Here is a 15,269-nt window from a genome sequence, read left to right as displayed (position 1 = left end):
GAATTTCTTTACAATCGTAGGCTTTGAGTGCTTTGAGTCGTATAAAAGAACATAACCAAAATATCTAACTTTTATCGAAAATGAAAAACGTAATATTAGTGGAATACATCGATAGCTCGATTTTTACCTAATCTAAAGAATCATTCTTTCAAAATCACCTCAATTCGGTGTTAACAAAGAAATCAACATTTAAGCGTATACTTCAGGAGAGAAAATTATAAAGTATTGACTAAAGAGAGCAGTTTACCAAGAGAGGAGAGACTAGTTGCGTTCTAGACGATAAAAGAAATTTAACTAAAAACTCAAAAATTATTTAACTCTTTAAGGAAACTCTGCAGTTAGTTTTAGATTTTATGGAAAGTCTTCTGTAAAAAGAAAAAAAAATCATCCCGTTATATTCTACAACTCAAGGGATCTACTGATGAAGTCGGAGTTATAAAATTAATTAGTAAGATGAGCCACTTAAAAATTCCATTTGATGCACTTGGTAGTGCTACTTACTTTGATTACATTCACAAAAGTATCAAAATGATGTTTTATTAGTGATAATGATATTATTTTTTCATATAGTCAAATAATGACTTTTGTATTTTCTGCTCCCATGGTATTTTCTCCTGAGTAATAAATGAAGTAGTCAAATTAGTCCATATCCGTCTAAATAACTCCATCATCCCGTAATAAAAATTAAAAATATCTTAATAACCGTGTGCTTACTTCCTTTTAATTTACTTAAATTCTAAGATAACGTAAAGCGTAATCCTGGTAAATTGTAACTGTAAAATGTGTGATTGCGTCTTTGAATCACTTAATATTTATAATTCGATTTATTTACTGGGGAAAAAACAAACTTGGCCTACAAACAAATAGGTTTTAATTGAGTTATCATCACATTAATGCGAAAAATTAATGAATTAATCTTTAAATACAATCGTTTTTCTTATTATTACGATAACTCATTTTTAACCTATTTGTACAGACCAAGTCTATCTTTCTTAACATTAGATAAAATTATAAATAATAGTTGAGTCAAAGACACAAATTATACATTTAAACTCATATTAGCGACAATTAATGTGAATTATATTTAAATTTTAATAAAAAAGTGTGATAACATCGAAAGAAACGAAGAATATCTTTAATTTCAGTATGAAATTACTCTATGTTTAACGTCCAAGACTTGAACTTTATTAAGAATTTTATATACAAACTCACTCGATCCATAAAACATTTTGGATATTCATAGAATTTCCTCTCGCCAATTCTTTTCTAACTCCAAATAAAATAAAGTCCAATGTGTTTATAGACGAATCCAAGGTAAGTGGAAAATTACAACAATGTCACTAAACATATGTAGTACTTAATAACTATTAATATGTACATAAAATAATAATATTATATCTCAAAATATTTTCTCCAAAGCAAAGACTCCATGAAAATATATTATTTTTTTCCTTTATTGCAAAATCCAATTAGGATGAAAAATGAGCAAGCAGCCACGCACTTGAGAAAATTCTTTTACTGATAGCCCTGATAACGCTTGCTATATATAGAGCATTAATATGTATGCACATTCCATGCCATACAAGAAAGAACTATACTATTTAAAAGTTAGTCAAGTGAATATCGTGGAGAGCTCGAATTCGTAAAATATATGGCACATGTACTGAAAATTTAATTCACATTAATTATTTGAATGAAATTTTAGCAGTACTATACTCATGCAGGTCATTTGTAATATCCACAAGTTCGAGAATTTCACAAAGTTACTACGTCATTCCTTTTTCTCATCATCGGTCTACAACCCATTTGAACTAAGATTATAAATCAGCTTTAAAGCTGTTTAAGCATTACATTTAAATTGCAGGCAAAAATCAGCAAAATTTGTTTGGATTTTCCAGAATTTTCTTAGACATTTTAAATTAATACAAATTTCTCACAATGGTGCTGCAAATTACATTGTCAGCCATAAGTTTCTTGACAAATCTATGTTCCAAAAATCAGGTGAAAAAAATGATAGAAAAAAAACTTCTGAAAATTTTTATTTTTGCAAATGAGTTGCTTGTAATCCATAGATATTATTTATGTATTTTAATAAATTTTAATTAATTTTATTTCATATGAAAAATAATTGTTTTCCCAAAGTTGATCATTTTTCATCGGCCAAAAGTTTCTAAACACATTTGTAAAACTTACTCAAAATGGTCTAATACGTGCAACTAACTTCTCTTAATCCACTTATGTTTTGACGTTATGTCATTCGAGAGACAAATGGTCGGTTTGTATATTTCTAAAGTTCTCAATAGTCAATACGTGCATATAAAAGTGATGATAAACAATAATAAAAAAATTTATTTATTTTTACTTAAATATTTACTATATAACAAATAGTTGGAGATTTGCAAAAAATATTTTAGATTCCTACAACCGTCTACTTTACGATTACGTACAAACATTTGAAAGAAATAACTTTAGGTAAGTCAGAAAAAATCATTTTCTCTATGGGTCACGGGTGATCCAAGACTTAATCGTCCTTTAAAGTTTAAAGGTTAAATTTCATATCCCAAATGACACGGACTTGGGTGTTAATAGGTGTTCGTTTGACCCTAATCCCTCTGTTCCGAAAAAGTCGTCCGTTTTTTCGTACAAAATACCCTAGCAAACGTACGACTTTTTTTTTAGAACGGAGGTAGTATAACATAAGTCGTCTTGGGTCATTTAAATATGGACTATTGGGAGTGCGATCTCACGAATTCCTCTAGCTCAAGTTATAAAAAATCTTACTGTTTGACCTCCGGTCAATAAATGAACAATGGATGAACAGATATAAAGATCGTTACGTTTTGTTTTCGCAAAACGATAAATCTCTCATATTTATTTCAAATTAATCTTGCAGAGGTGATGAGTAGAAAATTTTAACTTATCGAAATAGCGAAGGATTACTATCTTTCTCTATTCTACAGATTTCAAGCAATAAATACATTTCTTTCTTAAATTGCAATATTTCTCTATAATGGCTTTTCTCTGTTTATCGTGTTTCTCCCTAATCTCACTGGACATCACTGTATATCATTCTCAATGTTAATTGAGTTGAAAGAAGAAGCAGAAAATATGCCAAGTAATAGATTAATGGAGATATGAATTTATCTCACCAAATCTAACAGGAACCGTATTTTACTATACACAAATGAATGATTAGAAAACCAACAGAAAGAATGATATCTGATGGTGCAATCGACGAGATATAGTGCCATCAACAACAAGTATTATTATCATCATTTTGTGGTGTATTACTCCATCATGAAATGATAATTTGAAAATTTTTCTCATAAGAAATGTAGCACACAACAAACATAATTGAGGGAGAATATCCCGCATACAATAATGCTCTCTCAGTGGAATTTTGGCCTCTATTCTTCAAGACCACCGCATTTTGCTTATCATAGGCAATTCTTCTGTGGTGATATTAAAAGTTTCCACAAGTGTAATTCACCTCAACGGCATACGAAATTAAAATTGTCAACTCATAAAGAATAGCAAATAGTTTTTTTTTAATTGTAGGTTACATAATTTAACTAAAGTCATTTTTTGGTCTAAGTGAGAAAAGAGCAATATAACAGCTCGATAAACTAATATCAGTGTAATGTTTACATGTCTGTCTTTTTCTCCATTTGTTTATTATTATTTACCAAGGGATCACACGGTCAAGGATATCAACTTCGGATTTACGATGACCTCCTTTTTAAAGATATTTTCCCACGCCTCACTTTAATAAAAATGTTTTGATTTTTTTCTTCATTTTTCTTATATATTGTGGAAATGGGGGTCTCAGTGGCCCAATAGGCAAAACCGTTGGTTCTTGGGCGGATGAGATCTCTGACTCGACTCAGTTGCGAGTTCGAGTCCCGCCCGGTGCAAAGATCTGAATGCTTAGAAAAAGACATTTTCACTGTGATAACGTAATAAAAATGCACCGCCTCTGCCCAAAAAACTCCAGGAGCATGGAAGAAGCATCCACACTGCCGGGAAGGTGCTCCTGGGCGGTCTACAATGGACTTAGCGGATTCTTCCAATACGGGATAGAACAACAATATAACATGATAAATATCTCGATACGATTAATAATAATAATTGTGGAAATTTTCCCGAAGAAAGTTCTATTTGAATACTGTGGATTCTTTTTTGCGGAATTAGATAATAAATGGTCAATATCCCATGTGAGGCGTACCATTAGGTGAGATTCTTAACAATCTCACCTACTATAATCCTAACAAAATCTCATGTCCTCCGATCGGCCCCATACTTTGCCAGAATGTGTTTGGCCACTTCCTGATCACGAATATATGGATGGCTAAAAACCGTTCCCGTCCGTCCGTCTGCCCGGCCGCTCTTTGGAGCCTAATAGCTCCCAAACTAAGAAAGATATCGACTTGCGGTTTTCGGAAAAGGTTATAATCGAGTGAAAATTGCAACTCGGTGCATTGACCCAAGACCCCCCACCCCCTCCTTTCGCCATTTTGAATACTCCCTTTTTTGTTTTCTCAATAGCACCGCTCCTATGGCATCGATCGGGCTCAAATTTTAATATTTTATAGCTAGGTCTTAGAGCTTTCGATCAATATCAAACTTAAAATCCCCTGACCCTTCTGACCCAAGCTATAAGGGTCCAAAAAATTTCTTAAAATTGCCATAACTCCGGTTCTAATTGTCAGAATTTTAAAAGTGAGAGCGTTTTGGAAAGCTTTCGAGAAATTCCACTTCCCCTTCTAACATCACAAGTTCATAAAACTACCACTAGGGGCGCTATTTTTAAAAAGGAAAATTTTCAATTTTCAAAGTTAAATAACTCAAAAAATCCTTAGTACGTCGGGCTGAAATTTTAGTGTGTTGTAGCCGCAGATTATACCTATCAAACAAAAAAAAATACTTAAGTCGATCGATAACTAATGACCCGAGCTATAAGGGGTCAAATTCGAAAATTGACCGCTTCTGATTAATCGATGAGATCTAGTTCTACAGTAAAATTATAAAGAACATTCTGATTTACATTTCACCCATATATCACTTTTCTGTCAGTCCATCCAAATCCTCGATATGCTGGTTTAAATATACACAATTTGTAAAATTTCACGAATTTGATTGAAGATAACTGAATGGCATCTCCCAACTTCAGTTATAAATCGAATTTGCATGCATTCCGAGTTAGCTCATGTAAAGAATCTCACCCACATATGCCGTTTAGGATTATCTGTTCCTTTTTACATGTGATAAAATTTAATTACAGACATCCCACATTAAAGCCTCCCACATTACGGGAAGGCGCCGCGACTGGGTGGCCTACAATGGACTTCCAGGACTACTCGAACATGGGATACACGATATTGTAACATGATTACGTTGCAATAACTACAGTGGGTGTCAAAAGTTTGTTGCGGCTTGTGTGTTTGGGAAACCAGGTGGAAAAAAAGATAGAAAAAAAAACTTTTTAAAATTTTTCTTTTTGCAAATTGGTTGCCTGTCATCCGTAGATCTTATATATGTATTTTATAAATTATTATAAATCTTATTTCATATGAAAAATAATTGTTTACCAAATGTTGATTATTTTTTTTGCGTCAAAAGTTTGTTACGTCTATTGGAAAAGTACCTCAAAAAGACGAAATGCGTGCGACTAAGATCTTTTAATCCAGTTATATTTTAAAGTTATGTCATTTAGTAAGAAAATAGTACATTCACACTTTTTTTAAAATTTTCAATGGTCAATATATGCATATAAACAAAATGATAAATAATAAGAAATAAAATGTTTTTTGTTAATTTAAAATTTAGGCCAAAATAGCAAGTTACAAAAATTTAAAAGAAGAGAAATTGTTCAGAAACACTCCCGGAATGAATCAGCGTCATAAATTTTCGGTATGGATGGAAAATCTCTACAGGATGCACATAAAATCGCCTAAATTCATTGTGATAAAATATAAGTACATGTGGAAAATGCTACTGGCCAGACCCAGGGTTTGACTCAGAAGGTTTATAACTGCATTGTAAGTATCTCTGATAGTGACCCCATGATATCTGTTCCAAAAATTCAGAGTCAGTTGATTACCGAAGGCATACAGGTCGCTACTATTACACAAATCAAAAGGAAATTGAAAAAAATGTCGAGAATGGTTACTTACGGGATTTCATGGGTAAGCAAGTCCAATATGACTAAAAAGTTGTATTTCTACTTAAAACACGTTAAAAAGTTAATTTGCAACATTTTAACCACATTAGTCTTGCCTACCCGTGAAATTTTAAGGACCAGTCAAACATTCTCACGATCTTTTGGAATTTCATATTGACTTTTGTAACAGTAGCGACCTGTATGCCTTCGATAACCAACTGACTCTGAATTTTTGGAACAGATATCATTGGGTCACTATCAGAGATACTTACAATGCAGTTATAAACCTTCTGAGTCAAACCCTGGGTCTGGCCAGTAGCATTTTCCACATGTACTTATATTTTATCACAATGAATTTAGGCGATTTTATGTGCATCCTGTAGAGATTTTCCATCCATACCGAAAATTTATGACGCTGATTCATTCCGGGAGTGTTTCTGAACAATTTCTCTTCTTTTAAATTTTTGTAACTTGCTATTTTGGCCTAAATTTTAAATTAACAAAAAACATTTTATTTCTTATTATTTATCATTTTGTTTATATGCATATATTGACCATTGAAAATTTTAAAAAAAGTGCGAATGTACTATTTTCTTACTAAATGACATAACTTTAAAATATAACTGGATTAAAAGATCTTAGTCGCACGCATTTCGTCTTTTTGAGGTACTTTTCCAATAGACGTAACAAACTTTTGACGCAAAAAAAATAATCAACATTTGGTAAACAATTATTTTTCATATGAAATAAGATTTATAATAATTTATAAAATACATATATAAGATCTACGGATGACAGGCAACCAATTTGCAAAAAGAAAAATTTTAAAAAGTATTTTTTTCTATCTTTTTTTCCACTTGGTTTACTGAAAATACAAGCCGTAACAAACTTTTGACACCCACTGTATTTCGATACGCGTAATAAATAAATATATTTCAAAATTCGAGAATTTGAACTTTAGTTATTAATTTATTTATGTTTCTTATTTTGTGAGGCTTTAAATAGAAGACTTTTTTGGATACATATTTTTAAATATGAATTTTATTTTTAATAAAAAAAATCAATAAAATCTTTATTTGAATCATTAATTAAAGACCTGTCTTTTGCGTTTTCCAGTTCAATTTCAATTTAAAACCTTTCTCTTTAAAATCCTATTTAATTTAATGCTTTTTCAGGATAATAAAAATTCCACTTAAATTTAAAGAGCTCAAATAAGGGATTCAGGGGAAAAGCATGAGTTTTCATTAATTAGGAAAAATTAAGGGTATAACAACGAGGAGAAAACTTTATTGGCTCCAGTGTAAATTACATTAAAATTTCACATGAGTGAACATTATTTCCCATGTCGAAAGTCAACTAGGGAAAAAGGACGTGTTGCACAGTATTATAGAAAAGTATATTTTCAGCAAATAATATCCGTGTGTTTCTAGATTTTGGTATAGAATCCAACTATATTATACACAGAAATTTCTTTTGTACATTTACTATTATTATTTGTTTTTTTCATGCTAGCATTTCTTTTTCACTTTCTCTTCCTCTCTTTTGTTCTTCTCGCATACATACTAGATCTTCTTGTACAATACTCAATGTTCATGATTTTTCCAGCAATTCTTTCACGTCCCGTTTACATTTTGTGAAACAAAACAAAATGATAGAACTTGGATTAAAAAAAAAAAAACAAAAACTCAACGTTCCATAACGAATCCATTTTCACTGTCAAAGAGACTCATGCACTTGAATGCAATGTAGTGTTGTAGTGAATAAAATAAACAGTCAGTGTAGTGCCAGTATAGAACTAGATAGAATCACATCATTTAGCAAACACCACCCCCAGCCTAAAAAAGAATAATAAAACTCCATTCATACAATACAGTATCCCATATGTGTAAAAGAAAAACCTAGTTTGAGGAAAAATTCGAGAGGATAAGTTCAATTGATGCTGCTGAACACAAAGCACGAAAAAATCCATCGCTAAATTATCATTTGTATCGATTTGGATTAAAAGTAAAATTTTGTCATTATAAATTATCGAGCATTTCTCTCTCTTTCTTTCCCATTCCTCCCATTTCTTTGCAATCACAAAATTAATGAATTGGAAAGATCACATCATAAATTCTATGCATACCCTCAAATTCATGCTCTTCATTCCATCCTATTTCACCTCTTGAGCTTAAAAGTTGGACAATAGGCACACATTTTCAGCAAGAGGAAAATTAAAAAGTACACCCTCATTAATTAAAAGTGTGAGGATTGTAGAGGAAATTTCCATAAATTTTTCCTGGTATATTAATTTTCAGGTAAGCCCATGGGAGAATATTTTGAGCACACCTTGTTTGTAATCTAATCACACTTTAGGGGATGGTCTGGATGGATATCCCAAAGTAACATTTGTAATAGTCCTTGTTCAACACAAAATTCAATGTATATGTCGCACAATCGATTAACAATTGGACGATAATTTCATCCTGATAGCATGTTAATACCATCTGAGAAATGTGTGTTTTATGAATCAAGTATTATATTGCTGAACAGAAGGAACACATTCATGCATACCTTTTAAAGATTTAGAGGGAAGTGGGGGTACTTTAAGCTATGGGGATACAATGCTATACGATTTTTTCGCATATTTCAAATCGAAACTGGCTTTTAACATGATGTAATTTGGATAGACCAAACAATTGTGGATCTAAATAAAATAATTGTAAGGACCAGCTTCATTTAGAAATAGGCGAAAAACTCGTATAACAATCTAGCCCCACACCCACAGCTCAAAGTAGTCCCACATCCCCCTATCATAAACATTTTTTTTTTATATTGGTAATGACAATGAGTACCGAAGGCTCCTAACTTTAAGGAATGCTCGAAAACCGTAACTTCGATCGGTTACTCTAAAAATTTGTCTCGCGTTATTTGATCACTGAGAGAAATCCGAAAAAGTTAAAATTACATTCCAGAAATGTTAATTTTACTCTGCAGTATTGATCCAAAATCGGTGTAAATATTACCCTTTTTAGGTGTATTGAGGGTTAAAGTTACCCTTTTTAATGTTAATTTTATCCTTAAAAAGGTATAAAATTAACATTAAAAAGTGTCGATATATTTTTACACCTAAAAAGTGTTAAAGTTATGAGGAAAAGAAGTTAATCGCACCCTCTTTTTTTCTCAGTGATAGAATAAAGCTGTTAATTAGTTCGAATTATGACAAAAAGCGGAGTATATTTAGGGTAAGTGTGCCAAATTTCGGCATAGTTGCATGCAAGCGTCAAAATCTCAAATTTGAAATGTAATAGGGGAAGTGCTTATAATTTTGGACAGTCTGCTTATAAGCATCGAAGTTCCAAGTTTGAAGTGCGATATTTTCTATACTAATTGACATTTCTTGTTACTCTCTTTTCAGAAGGGTTGTTTAGAAACTTGGCAAGCTATTTATCATCTCATTTTTACTAAAATTAGTTTTAATACGTTTAAAAATGAATTGATATGTAGAGGTGAATTTGACTCTTATTTTGGACAACTTGGTTATTAATTTTTACAACTTGTCTGTAAATTTGGACAGCTAATACGCCTCAACAGGATGCCCATTGTTCTTCATTTCATGAACCAATCTTACCAAGTCCTCTTCCTGGTCATGTAAGGGAAACGTGGAATGTCACAGAAGCCCGGAAACTTTCCATATCATTCATTAAAGTGAGTTGACTTCGATACTCCAAGTACGTGCAGATTCGCTCATTCCCTGACCTTTCCGGGAGCCTTTCAAGGCATTTCTCATTACATCTCTTACGTAGAGATGATGCTCCTTTGTTTCTCCAGGCATTTGTCCAACCTAGTCATCACAAAAGCTAAAACTTCATGAAATTTCGTGAGAAAAACACCTGTCCAAAATAAGAGCCATCACCTCACTGGTGAATGTCTTAAAAAATTTCCCATTTTTCACACGAAAAATATAATTCACAAGGCAAATCTCACTTCAGGTCAAATGTACAAATCATCAGTAACGTGAATCAACACAATATTCAATGAATATTCAATAATATCACTCAAAAACAGCGAACAAACTTTGTTAGTACTTCACCAAAACTAAATAAGACTGAAGTAAGCCACGAAGTTCTGTCATATTTCCCGTAAGCAATTGCTCACACTGAATTTTCAACAAAGCAATTTCAACTCAAATCATATTCAAAATTTAACGTATTTAGTGTCAAAATCTTCCAAAAAGAACAAATATTTAGATAGAATTCATTTTTCATCAAATATTGGAATAAAAATCCATCATTTTAATCAATTTATTTTTAGTGTCCTATTTTACCCTCAAAGTGTCCAAATTTAGAAACTGTCCAAAATTATGAGCACTTACCCTATCTTTAATAGAAATTGATTTTTTTTATTACTTCTTTTTAAGGACTGTTGCTTAGAACCTTGTTGACAGTTTATCGTTTTTATTTACTCCAAAATCATTCTTAATTCATTTTAAAATGAATAAAAATGTAGACATAGAGCTTTGGTGCCCTATTTCGGCCACCTTCATTCTCATAGTTCCTTGCCCTTCAGGAATTCTTACAATGCCTTTTTCACGTCATCTCGTTTGTCGAAGCTAATTTTTTTGTTATTCTTTTGCATTGTATAATCTCTAGAGTATGTAAAAACTAAAAATTCATGGAAATTCGAAGAACAAAAAAGGTAGCCGAAATTGCAAGCTGGCCGGAATTTGGCACACTTACCCTACCTATTTTTATAAATCCGGCAAAGTTTTTTCTATTAATTAGATATTTGCTTATCTTTATCGGTCTTCACCTGTTTTAAACCGAATAGATCGCATTGATTTTACCCAAAATTTTATTCAATAGAATTTTGAATAAAAAGAAAATAATAAATAAAAATTTGCTAAAATGTTCAAATAATTTGATAAAAGTGCTACGCTTTTATTTAGCAATAGCCTAGTCTTCAATTCCCAATTTTGTATACTAATAAGAATAAATAAAAGTAAAAAATAAAATATGGTATTCATTTACAAATAATTTAGAACACATATATGCATATATTTATTTACTTAAACAGTAATCAAGATAAACACATTCGTATTTCTAAATAAGAAAATATTTGTTATTTATTAAGTACACAAATTAGTATACAACATGTGTAATATATCATACTTTATCAATTTATCAAAACAAAATTCTCTTTACATGTATGTATATTCGAAAAAATAAAAATAAATGAATATCAATGCAATTGAACGAATTGAACAATCAAGGAACACAATTATCCTAAAACCTCCTGCTCTACAGCAATCTCTATTCCCAATAAATAATGTTAATGAACAATCGATAAAAGCTTGGTGAAAAATTCAAATGATAGCTATATTCAAATCGATAAGCTCTCTTCTCCAATCACCTCCAATTTACAAATTCAATTTTGTCCTGCATAAAATGTATAAAGTAGAAAGGTCATATACTGTTATGAGAGAGTGCTCTACTATTGCAATAAATGAGGCAAGTTGTGGTGAAATGAGATTTAAATATTAACCCATGGCTGAATGAATTGCTATAGTGAAGAGTCCATGTCCATGCAAAAGGGATAGAAAGGAAGGAAGGAAGGAAGGATAGACTCAGTATCATGTTGATTACATTCATGAAAATATACATCATAAAATCCATATTTTGTTATCTTCAATCCTGCATACTTTAAATATAAATCTTTCTCAGAGGTGATACAATACCTAAAATTATAAATCTCTCTTCGAGGAAATTCAAAAGAGAACAAAAAAAAATTGAAAAAAGGATGAGAGACAAGCTTCAGTCAATGGAAAATCCTTCAATATATTTTTCTTACAATTATTAATGGAAAGAATTTGTATTATATTACAAGTTGAGTAAAAAGGGACAGATAATCCTAACCGGCTTATGTAGGTGAGATTCTTAACGTGAGATAGCTCGGAGTGCATGCAAATTCGATTTAGAGCTGAAGTTGGGAGACGCCATTCAGTTATCTTGAACCAAATTCGTGAAATTATGCAAATTTTGTATTTAAACCAAAATATCAAGGATTTGGATGAACTGGCAGAAAAGTGATATATAGGTGAAATGTAGACCAGAATGTTCTCTATAATTTTCCCATAGAACATGATCTCATCGATTACTCAGAAGCCAAGATAAGCGAGGTTTTTTGTTTCTTAACTTGTTTTTTCATCCAGAGTGCCCCAAGTAGTCATTTGTTGAACTTCAACTATATCAAAGAATTGTTGTATTTTGTGAGACTTTCCATTTAAAACCCTATTTTAAGTGTCTTGGTGGAGTAGAGGCAGTCAAATTGGCATCTGAGTGATTTCAAAGCGTTATTATGGGAAAAATCATTTTTTTCACACTTAAACGGCAAAATCGGAGTGATAGCGTAGTCTGAGCGGAAAATGATGTATGGACGAAATGTAGAAACAAATGTGTTCTACAATTATGTCGAAGTAATCATCAAAATCGGTTCAGCGACAGTCGAGATAATTGAGGTTATGTGATATTGAAATTGGTTTTTCGACTGTGGCGCCCCTGGTGTTGGTCCCACGAAGTTCAAATATTCTAGAAAGTTGTAGCATTTGGTGAGATCTTTCGTTTAAGCCCTTATTCATCAAAATCGGTCACATAGAACCGGAGATATGATTTTTTGAATTTCGTGAACTTTGACCCCTCATATCTCCGGTTCTATTGAAACCACAGCGCGCATAAGCACCATTTTGGAAACGTCCCAGACTGGACTACAACATACTAAAATTTCATTAACTTGCACAATGCCGTTTTTGAGAAAAGTGACTTTGAATTTCGATGAATTTTGACGCTATCACAGCGCCACCTGTGGTGACTTTTTAAACTTCCATCTGAAAGTGCTCATCGAGACGAAACCAAAAAGGTAAAATTTAGGTCGCTATGTTAATTAGAACCGGAGATAGAGGCCGGTCAATGTTCGAACTTTGACCCCTTATAGCTCGGGTCCGGGGTAATGGATCGACTTAAGGTTTTTTTTGTTTGATAGGTATAATCAACGGCTACAACATACTAAAATATCAGCCCGATTGCATAAGGAATTTTTGAGTTATTTAACTTTTAAGATTTAAAAATTTTCTTTTTAATAATAGCGCCCCTAGCGGTGGTTTTATGAACTTGCGTTGTTAGAAGGGGAAGTGGCATTTCACGAGAGCTTTCCAAAAAGCCCTCATTTTTTAAATTCTGACAATTAGAACCGGAGTTATGGCCATTTTAAGAATTTTTTTTGGACCCTTATAGCTCGGGTCAGGGGGGTCAGGGGACCTTAAGTTTGGTACTGATAGAAAGCTCTAAGGCCCAGCTATAACATACTAAAATTTGAGCCCGCTCGATGCCATAGGGGCGGAGCTATTGAGAAAACAAAAAAAGGGGGGTCTTCAAAATGGCGGAAGGAGGGGTGGGGGGTGGGGGGTCAATGCACCATGTTGCAATTTTCATACGATATTTAACCTTTGCCGAAAACCGCAAGTCGATATCTTTTTTAGTTTAGGAGCTATTAAGCTCCAAAGAGCGGCCGGACGGCCGGACGGCCGGCCGGCCGGCCGGGAACGTAACTTAGCCCCCCATGTATTCGTGATCAGGAAGTGGCGAAACACATTTTGGCCAAGTTTGAGCGCGATCGGAGGACATGAAATTTTGTTAGGATTATAGTAGGTGAGATTGTTAAGAATCTCACCTAATATCGTTCTCCCTTACTCTAATTAATAAATTTCAAACGGATATTAAACGATTGATTTATATAAAGCATGTTTAGTCATAATAAATTATACTCCTGTCACGAAGATTCATCTGTTTTTATTTCTACTCCCTATAAACAAAGAACACGCTAGAAGTTTATTCTCATGCTTAATTATTGGAATTCACACCAAATAATTGTATTCTATTTCAGTATTAAATTTAATAAATAGTCTTCAATTAGAAAGAAGCATTTTTAATTAAACATTTAATTCTAAAGAAATATTAATTCGACGAATATAGGTTTTACAGCAGAAAATGCTTTTCAAAACTAATCATTCCAAATGTCTGCATATCATCGAATAATTTTGTTCTTTATGCAAACCATTAAATAAAAGGCGGAATGTAGTAGTTCCATGATATTTGCATTAATATGAAGATCCTCCCACATTGGTGGTGACTACATAAACAAACTTTACATAAAGAAAAATGAAAGAGATAAAAACACCAGATTTTTCATATCAACAAATTAAACATTTGGTAAATTTGTTGAATATAATAAAAAAAAGAAAGAGACAAATTTTCACAATCAAATATTTATAGATAATAAATAATTATCCACTTTATAATTCTGCGCAATATATGATTCTCACAAATGAGATAACATACATTAGTTGTGGACTATCAAATAACAAATCCGATAAAAAATTATTGTAAACGTCCAATTAAAATCATATAATGTCTCTTCAAACAAACTGTTTTAAGGACTTACATTAAAGCCATATACATAATTTTCTCGCTTATTTTCCATAGTTAGATTTAATTAAATTAGTGTCAATATAGTTTCCCAAATACTATGATTTTTTTGCCATGTAAAAATTTTTACATAATGCGAATGAGACATTAAATTGATTAGTAAGAAATAATTTTTAAAAAAAAAATTTAATACTAATTTAATTATTATTTTTTTATGTTTATTTTGCCATCTTCTAAGATGATTTTATGCTTTTAATTTTTAAATCTTATTCGAAGTAATTTTTTAAGAAATAAAAATCGTTTAAAATGTTTTCAAAGATTATTAGTTTTCGAAAACTTAAAATTAAGAAAAATTACTAGAAAAATTCATTTATTTATTAAAAATTTATTAAAAATGTTGTTTATGTATATAAATAAATAAATGTTTCTTTGTTTATAAATAAACAAACATTTATATATTTATTTACATAAACAACATTTTTAGAGGAAGATTTCAATATTGCTTAATTTAGTAGTATATGGGCCAATCCATCTCAAGACGACCATAGGGGTACCCTTCATGGTCTTAGATGTTTTTGAATTTTACATATGTTAAAGTACACGATAAAATAATATACCCCTATTTTTTTTTCGTCCGAAAAAAAAATCCT

At 31.7% G+C, this 15,269-nt stretch overlaps 1 protein-coding gene across 2 annotated transcripts in view; it reads right to left on the bottom strand.

The window, feature by feature from the left end:
- Positions 1–15,269, bottom strand: part of LOC129799792 (alpha-1,6-mannosyl-glycoprotein 2-beta-N-acetylglucosaminyltransferase) — a 78,830-nt gene that overhangs the window by 49,050 nt on the left and 14,511 nt on the right. The gene's annotated exons all lie outside the window — the stretch shown is intronic.

The sequence above is a fragment of the Phlebotomus papatasi genome, chromosome 1 (assembly GCF_024763615.1).
Source record: "Phlebotomus papatasi isolate M1 chromosome 1, Ppap_2.1, whole genome shotgun sequence".
NCBI classification, from domain to species: Eukaryota; Metazoa; Arthropoda; class Insecta; order Diptera; family Psychodidae; genus Phlebotomus; species Phlebotomus papatasi.
Note: the sequence above shows the minus strand (reverse complement) of the source record. Positions and strands in the feature narration are given on the sequence as shown.